Source organism: Tachysurus vachellii, chromosome 8, assembly GCF_030014155.1.
Source record: "Tachysurus vachellii isolate PV-2020 chromosome 8, HZAU_Pvac_v1, whole genome shotgun sequence".
Lineage (NCBI taxonomy): Eukaryota > Metazoa > Chordata > Actinopteri > Siluriformes > Bagridae > Tachysurus > Tachysurus vachellii.
This window is the reverse complement of record NC_083467.1, coordinates 22,955,146-22,975,927: the sequence shown is the minus strand read 5'-3', so window position 1 is coordinate 22,975,927 and position 20,782 is coordinate 22,955,146. Positions and strand designations below refer to the sequence as shown.

At 37.9% G+C, this 20,782-nt stretch overlaps 1 long non-coding RNA gene across 1 annotated transcript; it reads left to right on the top strand.

Moving 5' to 3' along the window:
* The first annotated feature begins 11,327 nt into the window (after window positions 1–11,327).
* On the top strand, window positions 11,328–13,017 carry LOC132850487 (uncharacterized). The gene is made up of 3 exons (XR_009648983.1): window positions 11,328–11,450; window positions 12,568–12,725; window positions 12,894–13,017. It is a non-coding gene; the product is annotated as an uncharacterized LOC132850487 (long non-coding RNA).
* The last annotated feature ends 7,765 nt before the right edge of the window (window positions 13,018–20,782 follow it).

Below are 20,782 nucleotides of genomic sequence, written 5' to 3'. Positions count from 1 at the left end.
GGCTTAATAACCTGTTACCAGTTTCTATTAATTTCTGAGCCTTGTTTAACTTAACCTTTCTTAACTTTTGCAAAGTATCAATTTTGTCCATTAAAGCTTTAGCAGTTAATTTAACAGGTCTTTTCTCTTTTACAGACTCGGTTTCAACATTTGGCAAACTTTGAATTGACTCAGTAAACCCTTCATTATTCTTACACTTTTCATTTTCCATTTTGCAAACAATTGTGAGCAAACATACAATTCATCAAAATGAGTAAAGTCTGTTTGTCTTTGGCAACCAATGCATTGGAATTATGCTTTAAACCCAAATGTGTGCACACAATTTTAAAATGGCCATTTAATGTTAAATCAACAAACGTACCTATAATCCAGTCGACCAGGCTTGACTTGCGTTAATGTCCAAACGCGGGTGCAGCGTAAATCCAACAGCAATATAAATCTAGCAAACAGGCAGCAATCTCTTCCATGTTAAACCAAAGATATCCAAAATGTCTCAACGAAGCGATGTCCTCATGCAGAAACAGATAGGCGAAATCCAAATGGCCTCCATTACTCCAGTGAAGCAAAGTTTTTTGACTTAATTGTAATGACTTTACACTAAAGTCAGAGGTGAATCGTGTCTGGGGAGTGAGATATTAATTGACGCGTGTCAATAAAGGCAAATGTTCTTTATATGTTGTTGCGTGTCTTTTATTGGAACAAGCATATCATACAGTCACCCTAGTTCCATTGTTCATTCATCCACAGCTCACAGTCCACGCCAATCCTGAACAGATGATGATATTATTAGACTACATTTCAAAAGTCATTTTCGATTCAATTTGTGTAACAAACAGTATCACATGGCAGCTTTACAGAAATCTTGATGCAGATTTAGATTACTACTCAGCAAGCCAGAGCAGACAATAGGAAAAAATATCTCCTTCAGATGGTCAGAGGAAGAAACCTTGAGAAAAAATGGACTCAAAACAGTATCCATCCCCAATCTGGGTGAAAACCAATGTTAATATTCCATTTATACCATTTGGTAGACACCCTCATACAGAGTGGTTTACATTTATTTAATTTATACATCTGAGCAGTTCAGGGTTAAGAGCCCAACAGTGGCAGGTCAGAGGTGCTAATATTAAAACTCATGACCTTCTGAGCAGTAGCCCAACACCTTCAGCACTGAGCTACCACTTTATTAAACAGTATTATATTATTATTATTCCACAAGAACAAGCCAGGGAAAATGGGACTGCCTTGATGGGGAAAGAAGAAGGAAAAATGGAGGTGGGGGTAAGTATTGGAGGAGTGCGAAAAGAAGAAGGAAATGTTTTCTAAACTTTTCTAATTGTTTTTACTAAAACAAATTACTGAATGATCAACATTCAGATCTATTTCACCCTATTTTCTAAACAATACCCTTCCAATAATATTCCAACATCCCAATAATATTCTGTTATTTCCAGTGTTGTATAAAGTACTAGAAAGCAATACTTGAGTAAAAGTACAAGTATCGTACTAGAAAAAGACTTTGGTAGAAGTGAAAGTTACCTTTTAGAATATTACTCAAGTAAAAGTCTTAAAGTATCTAAAGTAATTTTCTGATATTTAATGTACTTAAGTATTTGAAGTAAAAGTAAAAAGTAAAATTTCAGTGATTTTCGGTAGGCATAAGAGGCACTTCATCCGGTAGGAACAATCTTTCATTCCAATGTACAGAAACATTTCTTGCAAATACGGCCAGGGGTGTATAACGTTATCTTCTTCACCGAGTTCACCACTATCATCTGGGTGGTCGTCTATGACAGGGGCGGCCAACCCGCGGCTCTTTGCCCGGTTTCATGCGGCTCTTACAGTACGTTCATATCGAAGTTTGTGTGTCTTTTTAATGTGCGTGTTCGCTTCGCTTGAGTTCAATACGGTATTTTCGTCAAAAGCGCATGTGAGTGGGATGAAAATACCTCAAAGTTTCCCAGTAGGAACAAAATTATTTGAGTAAACAATTTGTGTCAAGTTTGCTCTCAAAATGGCAGGGGAAAAAAAGGTGATGTTTATTTTGTAGTAACGAGTAACGAAGATGTTTAGTGGAAAAATAACGGAGTAAAAGTATACATTTTATCTAGGAAATGTAGTGAAGTAAAAGTGAAAGTTGACAAATTTAAATAGCGAAGTAAAGTACAGATACGTGAAATTTCTACTTAAGTACAGTAACGAAGTATTTGTACTCCGTTACATTACAACACTGGTTATTTCTTTACAAGAATATCTTTTCTTTTAATGTTAAATTCTTTGTACACTTTGATAAGACTAAAACACATGACACTTGACACTTATTTCTCCAAACACATTTTCTAATGCATGCCCTTTAAACAATTTAAAATTTTATTCATTAACAAAACAGGTTTTGAGATATTGCAGTGGGAATGATAGATACAGAGTACTATGTGATAATATTGGTTAAGAGTTATACAAAGCTTGTCAGACGTGGCTGGTCCTGACCGGAGAGACCGAGCCCTGCACAGCTGGAGCTGAGAATGGTGTAGAGTAAAGCAGACATAACTGTTAATGCCTTGTACTCTAGAGTTTCACTTTAACCATCATCCAGTGTGTGGCTGAGCCCTGACACACAAAAGCTCACTCAAAGAGCTCATCTCACTTTAGAAAACTTAAAATTACAGGCAAACTGAGAAAAATGTTTTAGTACACTGAAATCTATTGAGGCCAATAGTCCTGACTCACGAAGAGAGTGGGATGTGAACTCATCTTAAGTGATGTGAACTCATCTGACTTGGTTTGCTCAAAGATCACATTTCTGGTCCAGTCCACAATACCAGTTTCATTATCAGTGCATCTAAATAACGTAAACGGTGTAGTCTTACTGTGGTTAGATCTACAAATTTAATTTAAACAAATTTAATTTAAACAATATTTTTTTATATTATATCATTTTATATCATTTTTACTGTGAAGCTAGCAAAGAAAAAAATGCAAAAAAGAAAACATACAATCAGCATATACAATACTAAAGAACTGAAATGAAAACATACAATAAGCATATACAATACTAAAGAACTGAAATGTAAAAATGTAAAAACCCATGTAAACAGGTTTAAATAAAAAGTGAACTAAACAAACAGAAAGTTTCTGTGAGATATGTGACTCTCTTATGCAGAACAACGTACGAAAGTGCTTTAAAGTCTTGTTGTGGAAGTTTTTGAGAAAATAACGTATCACACTGGTAGGCATGGGTAAGAGTAAAGAGTTTAACGATTTACTTGTACCCAACACTCCTCCTGTAGCATGAGAGAGGAAGGGCCCTGATAATTTGTTACACTGAGTTTTTATAAACATGATTCAAACACAGAGTCTGAAGAAAGGAAACCATCATCTACCATTGGCTAGATGGACAACGTCTGATCATCTCATGATCAGGATAATCTTACCCTTACCAAGGCCTGCCTAGAGTTGTTTATGAGACAACTCGTCTCCAGCTCATTGTGACCCTCTAATAAGTTTATACAAACAATCTCTAGTAATAACAATTTCTAGTCAAAACCAACTTCTAGTCCTGCACACAGAAGGTCAGAACTTCACAAACAGCTTCTTAGTAAAAATTTCCATCACAGTCGCTCTCATTGAATACATTAACTCTGGTTCACTGGGTTACAGACTTGATACCATGAGCCTAAAACACTGTTTAGATGGTCTGTAGAGAGTCACTCATCTGGGGTCTCATTTATAAAATGCACTCTAATAACATAAGCAAATTCATTTTCAGATGGTGCCCTTATAGCAACATGAGCGCAGTCAATTGTGCCGATTACATTTGGGAAACCAGACATTGCAGCAAATTGCATTTTAATTTCGGCCTGTTCTCGCACAGTGTAGGGGAACCTGATGTATCGACTACCCATATTAAGTATACAATTCAAAACGACAGATATTATGGCACTCAGGGACGGCTGTGATATACCAGACCTATAGGGTGAGATGATGGATTCCAATAGAATTATTTCATATACAAAAAGGTCTTAGAGACAAAGTTGAGGATTACTTATAGTTTTTTTTTCTATAAATAATTTACCTGTCTGCCAATTCCCGCTGGAAACAGCCGGTTGCCAAGAACCCCAGAGTGGTGAGAACTTGTATTTGGACTGGGATGGCATGGTTCCGGCGTGTTGCCCTCTCTAATACTGGACCCAATTCAGCACATAGATCTAAGAGCACAGCTCTAGGGAATCTAAATCGGCTTATTAGCCAGTCATCATAATGGGCCAGGAAATCATCATGGTCCCTGAAAACTCATGCTCTCAACGGTGCCATCATGAAGCATTACATACCCGGGTCACCGGAGGATTTATATGTTTCTAGCAATTAGACTGATCGTTAACACCTAAAAATCACAGAATTAATTTGTGGGCGAAAATTTAAGACGAAAATGTTATAGTGAACACATACTTCTTCATGACGGTTTTGTAATGAACACCGTAATAGTTAGGACCGATGATGAGTAGCGATTGTGCTTCATGACTGTATTTGCAGACTTTGCCATTTTATGATATATGTACATTAAGGAAAATATTTCGTTTTTACACTGTGTTCTGCAGTTCTCTAATAAAAGGGTATTTCATGCTATTTTGTATCACATGTAGTCGCGCCGTCTCCTCCTGCGCTTCTGTTGTGGACAATGTGACTGTAAGGCAGCGCTGATTATTAGTATTATTTTTTATTTTTGAATACATTTTGAATTACGTTTGGATTTTACTACATGTATATAGCCTAAAACAATCGGCACAAACAACACTGTTGGATTTAATCTTCATGATAATGTGGATATAACGTATGAAATGGAGTGAAAATTAAATGTCATTAATTCTTATAATCATTCTTCTCACATTTATTTTCTTCAGTTCACGACCTCACCATCTGTGTCGCCAATTCCCTTTGTCTCCAGAATGTGCGTACGCACTTCTCAAAGTTTGCTGAAAAGGTGCGCACGTTCTCCCGTCAAGTTTGTTTTTTATAGATCACAACCTTTGCGTGGGAACTGGCGTACATACGTTTCCAGCCCCGTTTCGTGCGTACGCACGCTTTATAAAATGAGACCCCTGGTAAATTTGGCTTCACCCAGTTCTGCAGTAGATGAGATGAAATAAGGTTCTGTAATAAGCATCCAGGTGTAATCACTTGAGGAAATGTTAAAAAAAGTTATGTTTGTGATGTTGTCTTGTTTCAGATGCCTTGGTGTCTTCCTCTCGCTACAGGAATTATTTAGACCTGGTTGTTGTCCTGTTGAAGGATCATGCTCATGGCAGCAGATTAGTCAACAAACCTTATAAACTGGACCTTTATGTTACAAATCTTGTTGGACCATTTGGTTTTCTCCTCACTTGAAGGAGGATAAGCCCCTCCACAAAGGCAAGGTATGGTCCCAGTAGAGAGGTTTGATTCATACTTGTATCGATGCTCCTAAGCAAAACAAACATCTTACATGTACAGTACAGAAACATTTCTTGCAAATACGGCCAAACCTCCCTTATTGCAGTCACACACATTTCTTCTGATTTTATTTTGTAGTAACGAGTAACGAAGATGCTCATGGAAATATAACGGAGTAAAAGTATACATTTTATCTAGGAAATGTAGTGGAGTAAAAGTGAAAGTTGACAAATTTAAATAGTGAAGTAAAGTACAGATACGTGACATTTCTACTTAAGTACAGTAAGAAAGTATTTGTACTTCGTTACATTACAACACTGCCCCTACCCTTACGAAATCCAGACTGATACGCTGATACGCTGAAAACCCTTGCCTTACATATAATAACTTAACCTATCTGTTACCATCCTTTCCATGACTTTCCCTAATTGCGATGTTAACGATATAGGTCTATAACTTGACGGGTCTACAGCATTCTTACCAGGTTTGAGTATTGGGACTATCACTGCTTGCTTCCATTCATGTGGGATTTTACCTGTATTCCATATCATATTAATCAGCCTTAATACTACCTCCAATGACACATCTTTCATACTGTATGTCCTAGCATGCTATAACATATAACATCCTTCCCTGGTGTTGTTTGTCGTGTATTTAAGATAGCCCTTTTTAATTCAAACATATTAAAAGGCAGGTCCATATCTCCTCCTGATGCAGTTCTACTTTCTTTTATTCCAGGGTTTTCCAACAGCATCTGATTCCTATTCTGCTTATCTATTGTGGATAAATTTCCAGAACTGTGGATTTTCACAAAGGTTTCTACCAAAATTCTGCTTTTTCTGCATTACTAACTGCATTCTTATTATTGCTACATACTGTAGCACTGGCATGTCCACCTTTCTACTTAATCCACTCATTCTTCTGATTGTTCTTCTGGCAACTGAGTTTCACTTCCAATTTTATTACAGTACTGTCTCCAATACATGCATTTGACTGATCTAATCAGTTAACTTTTCCTAACTACTGCTTGTGCCCTTTTGTAACCAACTAAAGTCTGTAGTGTGTGATGTGCTTTAAGCTGTTTAAATGCTTTGTTTCTTTTTTTACTGCTATTCTACAGCTCTCATCCCACCACGGCACGCTTTTTCCTTGCTTATTTCCTGTACTTTTAGGAATTGTTTCTTCTGCTGCTTGTATACTGCAATGTTGCGACTACTGCACTATTCATTTCCTCCACATCTGTTATATCTCTACTCAGTATTTCCACACACTTAGACTCACTAATTTCTTGAAATGTCTGCCAATCAGCTTTATCTAATTTCCACCTTGGCATTTTCACTTCCCCATCCTGGTGTATCTCTATGCCAATTCAAGTTATTATTGGATAGTGATCACTACCCACTGTCGATCTACTCATTACTTTCCATGCACTAATTCCTGCAATTCCAATTGATTCTAGTGTTAGATCAATGGCACTTTCTGTATTACTTGAACTATTATACCGTGTGCCCTTTCCATCATTAATACACACCAGCTCCTAATCATCTATAAATTTCTGTTGCTAATCCGTTTATACACACGTGGACAAAATTGTTGGTACCCTTCGGTCAATGAAAGGAAAACTCACAATGGTCACAGAAAAAACTTTAATCTGACAAAAGTAATAATAAATAAAAATTCTATGAATGTTAACCAATGAAAGTCAGACATTGCTTTTCAACCATGCTTCAATTCAATTCAATTCAAGTTTTCAATTCAAGTTTATTTGTCTAGCGCTTTTTACAATGGACATTGTCTCAAAGCAGCTTTACAGAACATAAACATAGAACAGAAGATAAACATAAGGAGTAGTATAAAGAATTAATATAATAAAAATTCAAAATAATTCAAAATATATATAGTTCACAGTGTGTATGTATGTATGTATGTATGTATGTACTGTATGTATGTATGTATGTATGTATGTATGTATGTATGTATGTATGTATGTATGTATATGTATTTATCCCCAATGAGCAAGTCTGAGGTGACTCAGGCAGCAGTGGCAAAGAAAAACTCCCTCAATTGGTAAAGGAAGAAACCTTGAGAGGAACCAGACTCAAAGGAGAGCCCATCCTCATATGGGTGACACTAGATGGTGTGATTACAAATATACAGTCAGACAAGTGTTGTATTGGTGTAGGGATCACATGGAGTTCAGATCTCCTCTTAGTATCACAGAGTCCACCTGGAGCTGGTAGATCTGTAGATGTCTCAGGATTCTCACAGAGTCGGCCTCATCTCAGTGGCGGTCCAAAAACTTCATCGCACAGAAGACGATCGGAGCTGGTACAATGTCTGGGTGTCTTGGCATGGGTAGAAAAAGAGAAGAGCAGTGCAGAGGGATTAACATACAGTATCTGCTGTTCATAAAAATGTGCAAGTCTAGTGTAATAGTGCACAATATAATGGGATGTGTTATGTGTACGCCTGACTAAAGAGATGAGTTTTTAATCTACATTTAAACTGCGGAAGTGTGTCTAAGCCCCGAACACTATCAGGAAGACTATTCCAGAGTTTGGGAGCTAAATAAGAAAACGCTCTACCGCCTTTAGTACACTTAGATATTCTGGGAACTACCAGAAGTCCTGAGTTTTGTGATCTCAGAGAGCGTGAAGGATTGTAATGTGTTAGGAGACTAGTTAGATACGTGGGAGCTAAACCTTTAAGAGCCTTGTACGTAAGAAACGGAATTAAATGGAATTATTTAAAAAAAATAAACTCATGGAACAGGCCTAGCCAAAAATTATGGTACCCCTAGAAAAGACTGAAAATAATGTGACCAAAGGGACATGTTAATTCAAGGTGTGTCCACTAATTAGCATCACAGGTGTCTACAATCTTGTAATCAGTCAGTTGGCCTATATATAGGGCTCCAGGTAGTCACTGTGTTGTCTGGTGACATGGTGTGTACCACACTCAGCATGGACCAGAGGAAGCGAAGGAATGAGTTGTCTCAGGAGATTAGAAAGAAAATTATAGACAAGCATGATAAAGGTAAAGGCTATAAGACCATCTCCAAGCAGCTAGATGTTCCTGTGACTACAGTTGCACATATTATTCAGAGATTTAAGATCCATGGGACTGTAGCCAACCTCCCTGGACGTGGCCGCAGGAGGAAAATTGATGACAAATCAAAGAGACGGATAATCCGAATGGTAACAAAAGAGCCCAGAAAGTCTTCTAAAGCGATCCAAGGTGAACTTCATGCTCAAGGAACATCAATGTCAGATTGCACCATCCGTCATTGTTTGAGCCAAAGTGGACTACATGGGAGACAACCAAGGAGGACACCATTGTTGAAAACAAATCATAAAGCTAGACTGGAATATGACAAACTACTATGCTCCTACGTGATGCTGAACAGAGCCTTGTCTTTTGGGTTTTTACCATAAAAGCAAGACTAAAACTAGGAATAAATTGCAAATCTGACCACATAGTGTTAAATATGCTGTGTAAAAGTTTGGTATTAACTATTCTCTACACATTTAAAATCAGCTCTGAGTGTGATATCCTATAAATATTTTGTATAGGATATCACACTCAGAGCACTTTATCTAGATTTATCTAGGGCAAAGCTCTTAATCACACTGTACTTGTGGCAGACAAACTGGTCAATTTCTATTTCCTGTCAGGGAAAGCTACATCCACATAAAGTCAGGATTATTAACTTTGGACAGGCTTTGTGACAAATGGTCATAAAATGAATGAAAAATGGAAGAAAAAAAAACCCCACTGTACATAATACATTAAATGCAAAATGACACTTAGCCATATTATTATAATTCAGTTTACATTTACCAACAAATTTCTTGTTTGCTGCTTGTTTTGAGAAAAGGCCCTCGAATCTTTAATCTAAAATCTCTAGTGAGTGCATTTTTAAAGTATGTTATCTTTAAACATGAACAATCACAAACTTAAATGCAACATATCATAGCCCCATGAGCTGTCTGATTGTGAACATTAATGTCTCTCTTCCAAACGAATTGACACATTCTTGTGTCTAAAAATGTTCCTTTAAAATTCATATTATATCTCATTTCAATTCCGACGTCTGAATGCCCACAACTCTGTGCCAACCGCGGCCACTTGCCTGTCCCCTTTCCAAGCCGCTTACAGATATCAACCCCCTCTGTTCACTTTCCAGGAGCTAGAGGCTTTGGTCATTTCTGCCCTCACCCTGGTCAAGCGCTGTAGATGTGTCTGGAAAAGGGCCACATTACTCAAGTCCTTCGGTGGATATACTTGCTGGGCTAACCATACCACCATCACGTCGGCCAAAGTGTTTGGTTGTCGAACTGTGATTTAACCCTCAAAGATTGCTTGCCGGAAGTTGGCTCCTCAGTTCATTGGGCCATTCCCCATCTCCTAGATCTTTAGCCCCATGACCATTCGCCTCATAATTCAAACTACATTCCACGTTTCCTGCCTCAAGCCCCTGCAAGCCCGTTAGCTAGTTTTATATGGACTGTGTTTTGGATTTGCCTCTTGGATCGCCCCTTGGATTTGCAAGAACTGGTTCTGTGGATTACCATGTGTGGACTTTATATCTCACAGCTCCTGTTCTGTGGATTATATTGTGTGAATTTGCCTTTTGTATTCTGTGGATTACATCTCCAGTTCCAAGGGTTTCTGTACACACTGCAATTCTCTGTTTCCCTGCCCCTGTGTGTCTGTGGATATTTGGAATGCTTACACTGTGCATGCTGAGTGTATTGAGACGGTGTGTTCTCCTTATCACTCATTAAACCCCTCTACTGAAGTTCTGTCTGGTGTCCTGCAATTGGGTTTGATGACAATTTTTTGTCCCTGAATAAAATTAAATTAATTTACAAAGAAAATGCACATTTCAAGTGATAAATCCAAACAAAATATCCTGAAAAATTAAGCTAATGAGTTGTAATGAGTTATGGCGGTTGTCATTTCTGCCCCTACAAGACTGGAGTGTTGAGCTGAAGTAGTGCATGTGAAGCCCCTTTTCTCAGGATGTGGTAAACAGCTGTGTAACTCAGGAAACTGCCATGGACGTACACCATGTACGAAATGTACATTTGGTCTGGCTTTATTTTATTGAGGCTAGTTTCACCATTTCTCTTACAGCAAATTGGATTGTATTAAAAGGTTCTGAACTTATCTTAGTATATAGGTTTATATGTACATTGCTGTTCATCTATTCTTATGCAAAACTTGTTCAGTGTTTGATCTAAGGTTTCTTCTACAGCCCGAGAAACAAGGTTCTGTTGCACTTTACAGCTGATAAAATATTTTTTTCCAGGAAATGCCAGTTTCAATGAAATAATTTTGGTTTGTGAGTCAAGAACCTTATATCACCTATATGCATCGCCAGTACATCTCAGGGCACATACATACATTCACCTACTAGCATGTTTGATACATTAAAAAAAATAAAAAAAATAAAAGAAATAATAATAGTAATCACACTATTATAATATAGAGTATTTTGTGATATTAAAAGTGTTTTGTTATATTTAATTCAATTACAGAAACTCCGTGCCTCTTGACATTCTTACAAAACCATATTCTCCTCAGAAACCAAACCATAAACCTGTCCACCTTTTTTGCTCTAAACTCAATAATAGTGTATATGTAAAAATGATATGTACAATATTTTTACAATAATATTCACTTCAGAAATTGTACAAATTATTATTAACTTTCAGACAGTGATTAATTATCTTATTGTGATCCTTATCATAATATGAATTATTATTTATTTTTTGACACCTATGAACTTTCATCTGCTCTCTGTTGCACTTTTTTCTAAAGTTCTGCTTCAGCTTGCTCTGCGGTGTCTCTAAAGCCAACCACATTTTAAAGCCAGTATTCTACTTTAGCTACTACACAACGTGTAAGACTCAGCTTTAATCAAACTGACAGCATCATCATCAGCAGCATCAGCATCATTATCATCATCATCAGAATGCAGTATTTGGTGTTCATCATGTTTTGGTTATCTTGTGCAGGTATTCAGTTTTCACTACTTGTTTGGGTGTGTTTTGCTGATTGAGGGTCTGATGACTATTTATGTGAGTAGTGTATTTCAAATATAGTAATAACATTTTACTGGCACAACACAGCCTAAATGATATTTTGGTTATAATGTCTGGGTGTACACACACACATTGGTATTGTTACACTTAAAAATACATAGGTATATACATTTTGCAGTATGTTTACTGCAAGAATATTAAATTCTTGTTATGTAATGAAGGGATAGAATTTACCATTGAGTTTTAATCCAAAACTATTTTAATGCTGAGTCATTATCACAAATTAATTTTCACAAATGAGACAAGAGAACAAAAGTTTAGAAGAGTAACACGTCTAAACCAACTTAGCAAAAAAAGTAATGTTTTATTACAGTAGTAACATAAAATAATATTGGACTGTAGCAATTATGTATATATGGCATAAGAAATTCTTTATTTGTTTTATCTTCAGTTCTACACAAACACTTATTGTAAGGCATCTTTTTTCTGCTCTAGAACTGACTAGCTATAAGGGAATTTGAATTTTTACTGGCTTTTAAAAAATTGCAAGTTTTATGCAAATATTCAATATTTCTCAGTTTTAAATTAATCCATTGCTGTACAAGTTAGAAATAATTGTAAATTGTAGCTAAGATGAAAAAATTAAATGAAGGTTATTCAATGATTTAATGATATAATCCATGCAGACAAATTAAATGTTATGCAGTAAAATACCTTCACAAACAGACTGGCTTCTAGATTGGACTACATTGTAGATAATAATCATTTCATTATTTATCCTATGTGGTTATTTATTTGTTTGTTTGTTTGTTTTTTTAAACATGTAACTCTAGCATGTTTGTGCTCACAGTTCCAAATGAAAATTAGTGTCATATCGCTATGCAATATAAACAAGCAAGTAAATGTTAAATGTTGGCTTTACTTTTTTACCCACAGATTGTACCAAGGCATTTGAGAACATTTCTCAAAACCAGATGAATATAAAAGTTTCAAAGGGAGAGAATGTTATTTTATACTGTGATGAAAATCAGACAAGTAAATCTGTAGATATTGGCTGGCGTAAAGACAAGATTCTTCTTTTTGACTACAGCCCAGTAATAAACCAAACTGTGATCAACTACACATCAGACAGGATGCATGTTGACCCACAAAATCCAAGACAAATACAAATATCTGATGTACAGCCTTCAGATGCAGGATTATACTCATGTTTCCCATTCGACAAGGAGTGGATATTGACTATAGCAGGTGTTTAAATCCTCTTTTTAAGAAGTGTTTAATATGTCTTGTTCAGTATCATCAAATGAAATAGCATAACAACTTATGTCATTTTTAAAGAGGTAATTATATTATTTTATATTATAGATTATATTCAGTGAAAATATGTGTTACTGATTATCTTGTATTTTTTTTTAGCTTTTGCCAATTCAGACAGAGAAATACAACAAGACAATATATGGCCATTCTACATAGTTTTCTCAGTAAGCACAGTGTGTGTCACTATGTGTTTCTTCTGTGGCGTGTGCCTTCACAGGTGAGAGACCACCAGATATTTTATAAAAATGTTCACCGTTTTTTTCATATAAATAGCAGGTTTTTTACTATTAAACACTATGTAGTATATCGTAAATATTGCATTAATTTAAAAAAAAATATTAAGCAGAATGATACAGATGGCTTCATTAAGGACAACTACACAGCAGTGTGATGTGAATGAAAAATAAAGAAAGAAATCAATCAGACAATAAAACAGAATAACAAATACACAGAGCAGTGTGTGCTATTTACCATATTATGTATGTACCATATTATTATTATTATTATTATTATTATTATTATTATTATTAGTAGTAGTAGTAGTAGTAGAAGTTGTCAGAATAAGAGACAAATATTTGTACTGTTGTGGCTTTACTGGACTAAAACCAGATGATATGGCTGTTTAATATTAAATAATAAATTTTAAGCAATTTATATGAAAAACAACAACAATAATAATAATAATGTGTTTCCTACACTGTATTAACATAGATCAAATATAAACCTATTTCATATATACACATTTTGAAATATAGTTTTAATATAACTTGAAAAAGAGTTAAGCAAAAAAACATATTTAAGCAAATATTCAGCAAAAGACAGCAAAATACCTTGGGAGGAAAATGATGAGACCAAAATTATAATTAAAAAAATATACTGCAAAAATGTCTGAAATGTCTGAAATGTAATGTGTTAGACATTATTTTTGCTTTTTACTTTTTAATTTTTACTAAATGTTTAATACTGTTCTTCCTTGCCAATTTCCAACATCTGTTGTTACACCTTTTGTATTAGTAATTACAGCACATAATTACAACACAACTTACACTCAGGAATTACACTAACATTATTACACTAACATAATCATTACATTATTATGACTTTATCATGACGGGGGAAAAAAACGTGTCACATGTTGTTAGAGCTTGTAAGTTTTTCTTTTAAATATAAAGCTGTAGACATGTGAATGCTGAGGTAATATTCCTATCAATTAAATCAATCCCTGAGTGGGGAAAATGCAAAGACTGAACTATCTGCTTGCAAATTCTAATAATAATAAATATAACATTTTAAAAAGTGTAGAATAAAAATTTTTTTTACTTTCTTTAATATTGAGACGAGAGGTTGAGTTTCATCTTTGTTTTATATCCTGAATATGGAACTGTGTGCTTATCAAAATGTTTTTTATTTACTGATGAATTCCATGTAGGGGGGCACGGTGGCTTAGTGGTTAGCACGTTCGCCTCACACCTCCAGGGTTGGGGTTCGATTCCCGCCTCCACCTTGTGTGTGTGGAGTTTGCATGTTCTCCCCGTGCCTCGGGGGTTTCCTCCGGGTACTCCGGTTTCCTCCCCCGGTCCAAAGACATGCATGGTAGGTTGATTGGCATCTCTGGAAAATTGTCCCTAGTGTGTGTGATTTCTGCGATTTCTGAATGAGTGTGTGTGTGCCCTGCAATGGGTTGGCACTCCGTCACTCCTGCCTTGATGCCCGATGACGCCTGAGATAGGCACAGGCTCCCCGTGACCCGAGGTAGTTCGGATAAGCGGTAGAAGATGAATGAATGAATGAATGAATTCCATGTAACATTTTGATCTCTACTTACCTAACCTAGAAAGGATTCCTAAATAATGTAAACTTTGGGTATTGCTAAACTCTTTGAGTTATAAATGAACGAACTTGGACTTTCATTTATTTTTTGTGTAACTAGGCAAAGGTATATACAGATGATGCCCATCACACTGAGACGATAACTACCTGTGTAAGTTTCCCACCATCAACCTAGCCTGTCTGTCTATCTATCTATCTATCTATCTATCTATCTATCTATCTATCTATCTATCTATCTATCTATCTATCTATCTATCATTAATACATTATTTTTTACAGGTCTACACCACGACAAGCTCAGATAACTTTTCCATTGGCTTTGAATCCTGAGCATCAACCATTTCTGCTTTACAGTGACCAGCTCTTCCTTCTACAGAAACAGAACTCTGGATATTAAAAACTTTGCATGATCTTTAGGAAGCAGATGTTTGTATGTTCTACAGCTAACAATTGTTCTAATGACTGTGTTAAAAGAGGAATCTCTGTATTTATGCTTGTGTTGCTTCTAAAATATAGGTCAGTTAAATGCATATTTGAAATGAATGAAAAAATGAAAAAATGTAAAAATGTTGTAATTCTGCCACTAGGGGTCAGCAAATCTTACATATATATATATATATATATATATATATATATATATATATATATATATATATATATATATATATATATATATATATATATATATATATATTACGGTGGCCGAGAAGTGCAAAACAAATTAACAAATCCAAAAACACATTAACAAATCCGAAAACACAACGACAATTCAGACAACCCGGAAGAGGTTGGTATAGTTTGTGATTGGAACACGTACCGATCATTGGACAAGACACCTGTCACTCAAGGTATACATGAAGTTCAACAGTCTGCCGCAGGGAAAAGTTGGAATGGATGGATTGAATGGATTACTGTGTATTACTGTGGATTAATTCTGTTATTTTCTTATATTTAAACGGAGAACTTTACACATTACACATAAGATTCCATACCTTGAGTATATCTTGAGTGACAGGTATACCTTGAGTATATCTTGAGTGACAGGTGTCTTGTCCAATGATCGGTAAGTTTCCATTCAAAAATGATATATAAAATATATATATATATATATATATATATATATATATATATATATATATATATATATATATATATATATATTAAAATATATATATATTATTACCTGGAACTCTCAGAAGACACTGCCCTCCTGTGCGCATGCCCACACGCCATCTACGGCAGACGGACCAGTGCGCATTGTGTTCAATTTCTTGCAGTATTTTTTTTTTGTATTGCACATTGCGACTGGACTGGAAGTGGAACTACAACTGGACTGGAGGTGGGACTTCCACAAAGGGTTGGGATTAAAACCACCCCCACATTCTGTTAAACAATCCGGTCACTTTAAAACACTTAAATAATTCTTCATGTATTTATTCTTGATTGCTTTGGCATATTCCCTAACAATAAAAACTTTTAAGCCACAAGACTCATTAATACACAAGACTGCAATTATGAAATATTAAAAAAATGCAATGATACTTTTAACATTAATATGAATGTAATATCAGAACCTCACCAGTCACCTTAGTGAAGAACCTCAATAAAAAGGAACATTAATACTTTACACAATATAACACTCAGTGAAACAGAAATAAATGTGAAAGGAAAAATCCACTTGCATATTAATGTTTATAATATAGACTATAGAAAATAATTTTGCTTTGTATTAATGCTCCTATAATGTGAAATGAATAAGAATATCCTTTTTTATGACTGTACATTTACTAATACTACAATACTATTACTACTATAGTTTTAGATGTCAAAATCTTTGTAAGATTTTACAATGAAAGTGGTTTATGTATTTATCTGACTGCTTACACATTCCTTTTGTTTCAGTTTATGCTTAAAAATAAGTACCTTGTCATATTACAGTGAATATGCAATGTGTAATTGTAACAGTTCCAGTTTCTCCTTTAGAGAACCTTCTTCTGGTTTAGATCTTTAGATGCAGTTCCAATCAGGTTGTTTTTAATAAACATATTTTTAAAATATAATCCAAATGCTATATGCTCCCTCTTTCTATTAATAGTACAATGAAAAATAATAACCTACAATATGTATACTGACTGTTTGCTGTCTGGAAAACATGGATCACCAGTGGAGCGTTTGCGTCATCACTAAGGTCTTGTTTGTTTTCCCATGTTGCTAATGGAAAACTCTGACATCTGTTTCAGTGAACGCTGATGGCAGTAAAGAGAAGCAGAGGATCAGAATGGACATTCCCAAAGTAGATGCAGTGTTTGTAGGTACTGGGGACCTATTTACTGCGCTGCTGTTAGCATGGACCCACCACCACCCTAAAGACCTCAAAGTATGACACATCATATTCTGTTCATTATTTTAGTTTATGGATTATAGCTGTGGTCGATTCTATCAGATGCATTTCCTTTAAAGTAATAATAGTTAGTGATGAGGCGATGAGTGAGATGGTGCTTCTCAGTTCTTTTAATAATGCTTCCTTAACAATCGGAAATCTGAGGGAAAAAATCAGACAGTAGTTGTTAATCAAAACAAAATACCCAAAAATGTTTTTATAAAGCTTCATTTTTAGCTAACATGTTTTTTTATAATGCATGGCAATGGTAAACTGATTAATATTGCCGTTTTTATAAGTAAATTACTGGGGTGTGATATTACTTGTCATAAGAATAATGTAACTTAACTTAAGTGCCTTGCTCAGGGGCCCAGCTTGGTGGATCTGGGATTCGACCTTACAACCTTCTGATTGGTAGTCCAACACTTGACTACCACATCCCCACAATATATCAACTAATCAGCTAAAATTAAAGAAATGATTTAGCCACTCCCCTCCTTGAACTGCCACCTTATTGTGGTGGAGGGGTTTGCGTGCCTGAATGATCCTAGGAGCTATGGTGGGGCTGGTGTGGGCTTGCTCATAGCCCCCCAGCTCAGCAGCCATGTGTTGGAGTTCACCGCGGTGAACGAGAGGGTCGTTTCCCTGCGCCTTCGGGCCGGGGAGAGGTCTCTCACTGTCTCTCACTTATTATTTGTTAAATGGCAGTGTAGAGTACCCGACCTTCTTGGCGTCTCTAGGAGGGGTGCTGGAAAGTGCTCCAGCAGGGAGGTTGGAGACATTGAGTCTGAGTGGACCATGTTCTCCACCTCCATTGTCGACGCGGCCGTGCGGAGCTGTGGCCGTAAGGTCTCCGGTGCCTGTCGTGGCGGCAATCCCCGAACCTGGTGGTGGACACCGGAAGTAAGGGATTCCGTCAAGCTGAAGAAGGAGTCCTATCGAGCCTGGTTGGCTCAGGGGACTCCGGAGGCAGCTGATAGGTACCGGAGGGCCAAGCGAGCTTCAGCCCGGGTGGTTGCAGAGGCAAAAACTCTGGTCTGGGAGGAGTTCGGTGAGGCCATGGAGAAGGACTATCGGTTGGCCTCGAAGAAATTCTGGCAAACCGTCCGGCGCCTCAGGAGGGGGAAGCAGTGCCCTGCTCACACTGTTTACAGTGGAAGTGGGAATCTGCTGACTTCGACTGGGGACATTCTCGGACGGTGGAAGGAGTACTTCGAGGATCTCCTCAACCCCACCGACATGTCTTCCACTGAGGAAGCAGAGGCAGAGGGCTCAGTTGAGGACTCATCGATCCCCCAAGCTGAGGTCACTGAGGTGGTTGAGAAGCTCCTCAGTGGCAAGGCACCGGGGGTGGATGAGATCCGCCTTGAGTACCTCAAGTCTCTGGATGTTGTGGGGCTGTCTTGGTTGACACGCCTCTGCAACATCGTGTGGCGGCTGGGGACAGTGCCTCTGGACTGGCAGACTGTGGTGGTGGTCCCTCTGTTTAAGAAGGGGGACCGGAGGGTGTGTTCCAACTACAGGGGGATCACACTCCTCAGCCTCCCCGGAAAAGTCTATGCCAGGGTACTGGAGAGGAGAATTCGGCCGATAGTTGAACCTCGGATTCAGGAGGAACAATGCGGGTTTCGTCCCGGTCGTGGAACACTGGACCATCTCTACACCCTCACCAGGTTGCTGGAGGGTTCATGGGAGTTTGCCCAACCAGTCCACATGTGCTTTGTGGATCTGGAGAAGGCATTCGACTGTGTCCCTCGTGGTGATCTGTGGGGGGGTGCTCTGGGAGTATGGGGTCCGGGGCCCTCTGCTAAGGGCTGTCTGATCCCTATATGACCGGAGCAGGAGTTTCGTTCGCATTGCCGGCAGTAAGTCAGACTTGTTCCCGGTGCATGTTGGACTCCGGCAGGGCTGCCCTTTGTCACTTATTTATATGGACAGGATTTCTAGGCGCAGTCGGGGGCCGGAGGGTGTCCGGTTTGGGGACCACGGGATTTCGTCTCTGCTTTTTGCAGATGATGTTGTCCTGTTGGCTTCTTCAAATCAGGACCTCCAGCGTGCACTGGGACGGTTTGCAGCCGAGTGTGAAGCGGCGTGGATGAGAATCAGCACCTCCAAGTCCGAGGCCATGGATCTCAGCCGGAAAAGGGTGGCTTGTCCCCTTCAGGTTGGTGGAAAGCTCCTGCCTCAAGTGGAGGAGTTTAAGTATCTTGGGGTCTTGTTCACGAGTGAGGGAAGGATGGAGCGGGAGATCGACAGGCGGATCGGTGTATCTTCTGCAGTGATGCGGTCGATATACCGGTCTGTTGTGGTGAAGAAAGAGCTGAGCCGCAAGGCCAAGGACAAGATCCCGGATACAGGCGGCCGAAATGAGTTTCCTCCGCAGGGTGGCTGGGCGCTCCCTTAGAGATAGGGTGAGGAGCTCGGTCACTCGGGAGGAGCTCAGAGTAGAGCCGCTGCTCCTCCACATCGAGAGGAGTCAGCTGAGGTGGCTCGGGCATCTGTTCCGGATGCCTCCTGGACGCCTCCCGGGGGAGGTATTCCGGGCATGTCCAACCGGCAGGAGGCCCCGGGGAAGACCTAGGACACGCTGGAGGGACTATGTCTCTCGGCTGGCCTGGGAACGCCTCGGTATTCCCCCGGAGGAGCTGGAGGAAGTGTCTGGGGAGAGGGAAGTCTGGGTGTCCTTGCTTAGACTGCTGCCCCCGCGACCCGGCCCCGGATAAGCGGTAGAAGATGGATGGATGGATGGATGGATTTAGCCATCTGACACAACTAACTTAAATTTCATTTTTTATTACCAGTTTTATTTCTGCTCATCATTCTTTAAACCCCATAATGTTTGTTTGTATTCAGAATGGAGGTATTTAATAATAGCAAAGATGATGTAATAACCCAAAAATGAAGCTTTATTTTGAAACCCTCAATGTCCCTCAATGTTTCAGGTTCATGTGTGTACAGATGCATGACTGAGTTTTAGTTTTATTTCTTGGTAAACACACTTTGTACTATGCTGACATGTGGGTTGGGTTGTTGGGTTATATTTTGTAGCTAATATAAATATATCCCAGATACCTGTTTAATCTACAAATAGTATAAAAGTTGAAGTGAATGAATTTAAACTCTAGGTATATTTTAAACTTCCCACACAGTCATGCAAAAGTTTGAACATATCCTGTATTACCATTTTTTTGGTTAAATGTAAAGAAATTGGTTCTTAAGTTAACATACTATTGAATAACACTCGCACACATACACTTTTATGAGGAATAACTGTACACCTGCTTATTCAGGCAGTTCACTGATCATGTGGCAGCAGCACAATACATAAAACAAGCAGATACAGGTCAGGGGCCTTTGTTTTGTATAAAGAGATAAAGAAACTGTTATATGGGAAATTCTCCATTGTAATGTTTGATAGGAATGGTTAACTGAGCTGTTGCTCTGTATTTGCATGAATTTTTATTGTTCTGCTGCCACATGATTGGCTGATTAGACGTGAATGTTTGTTATAGTTGTCAGTAACTTCATCTAGTATCAGTTGGAAGATGATTTTAGACTTGCAGTAACATCTCAACTTAAACAGAAGCAACACAGTGCACAGCAAAGAGCTTCAGAAACACTTTATTTGGGTCTCTACAGCTAATTATAAACGTTTGTGGTGTTTTAACAGGCAGCCTGTGAGAAAACTGTTTCAGTGATGCAGCATGTCATAAAGAGGACTATTGCCTACGCCAAGGGTAAGACTAAAGATTATCCCAGAATAACTCCCTTAGTACTA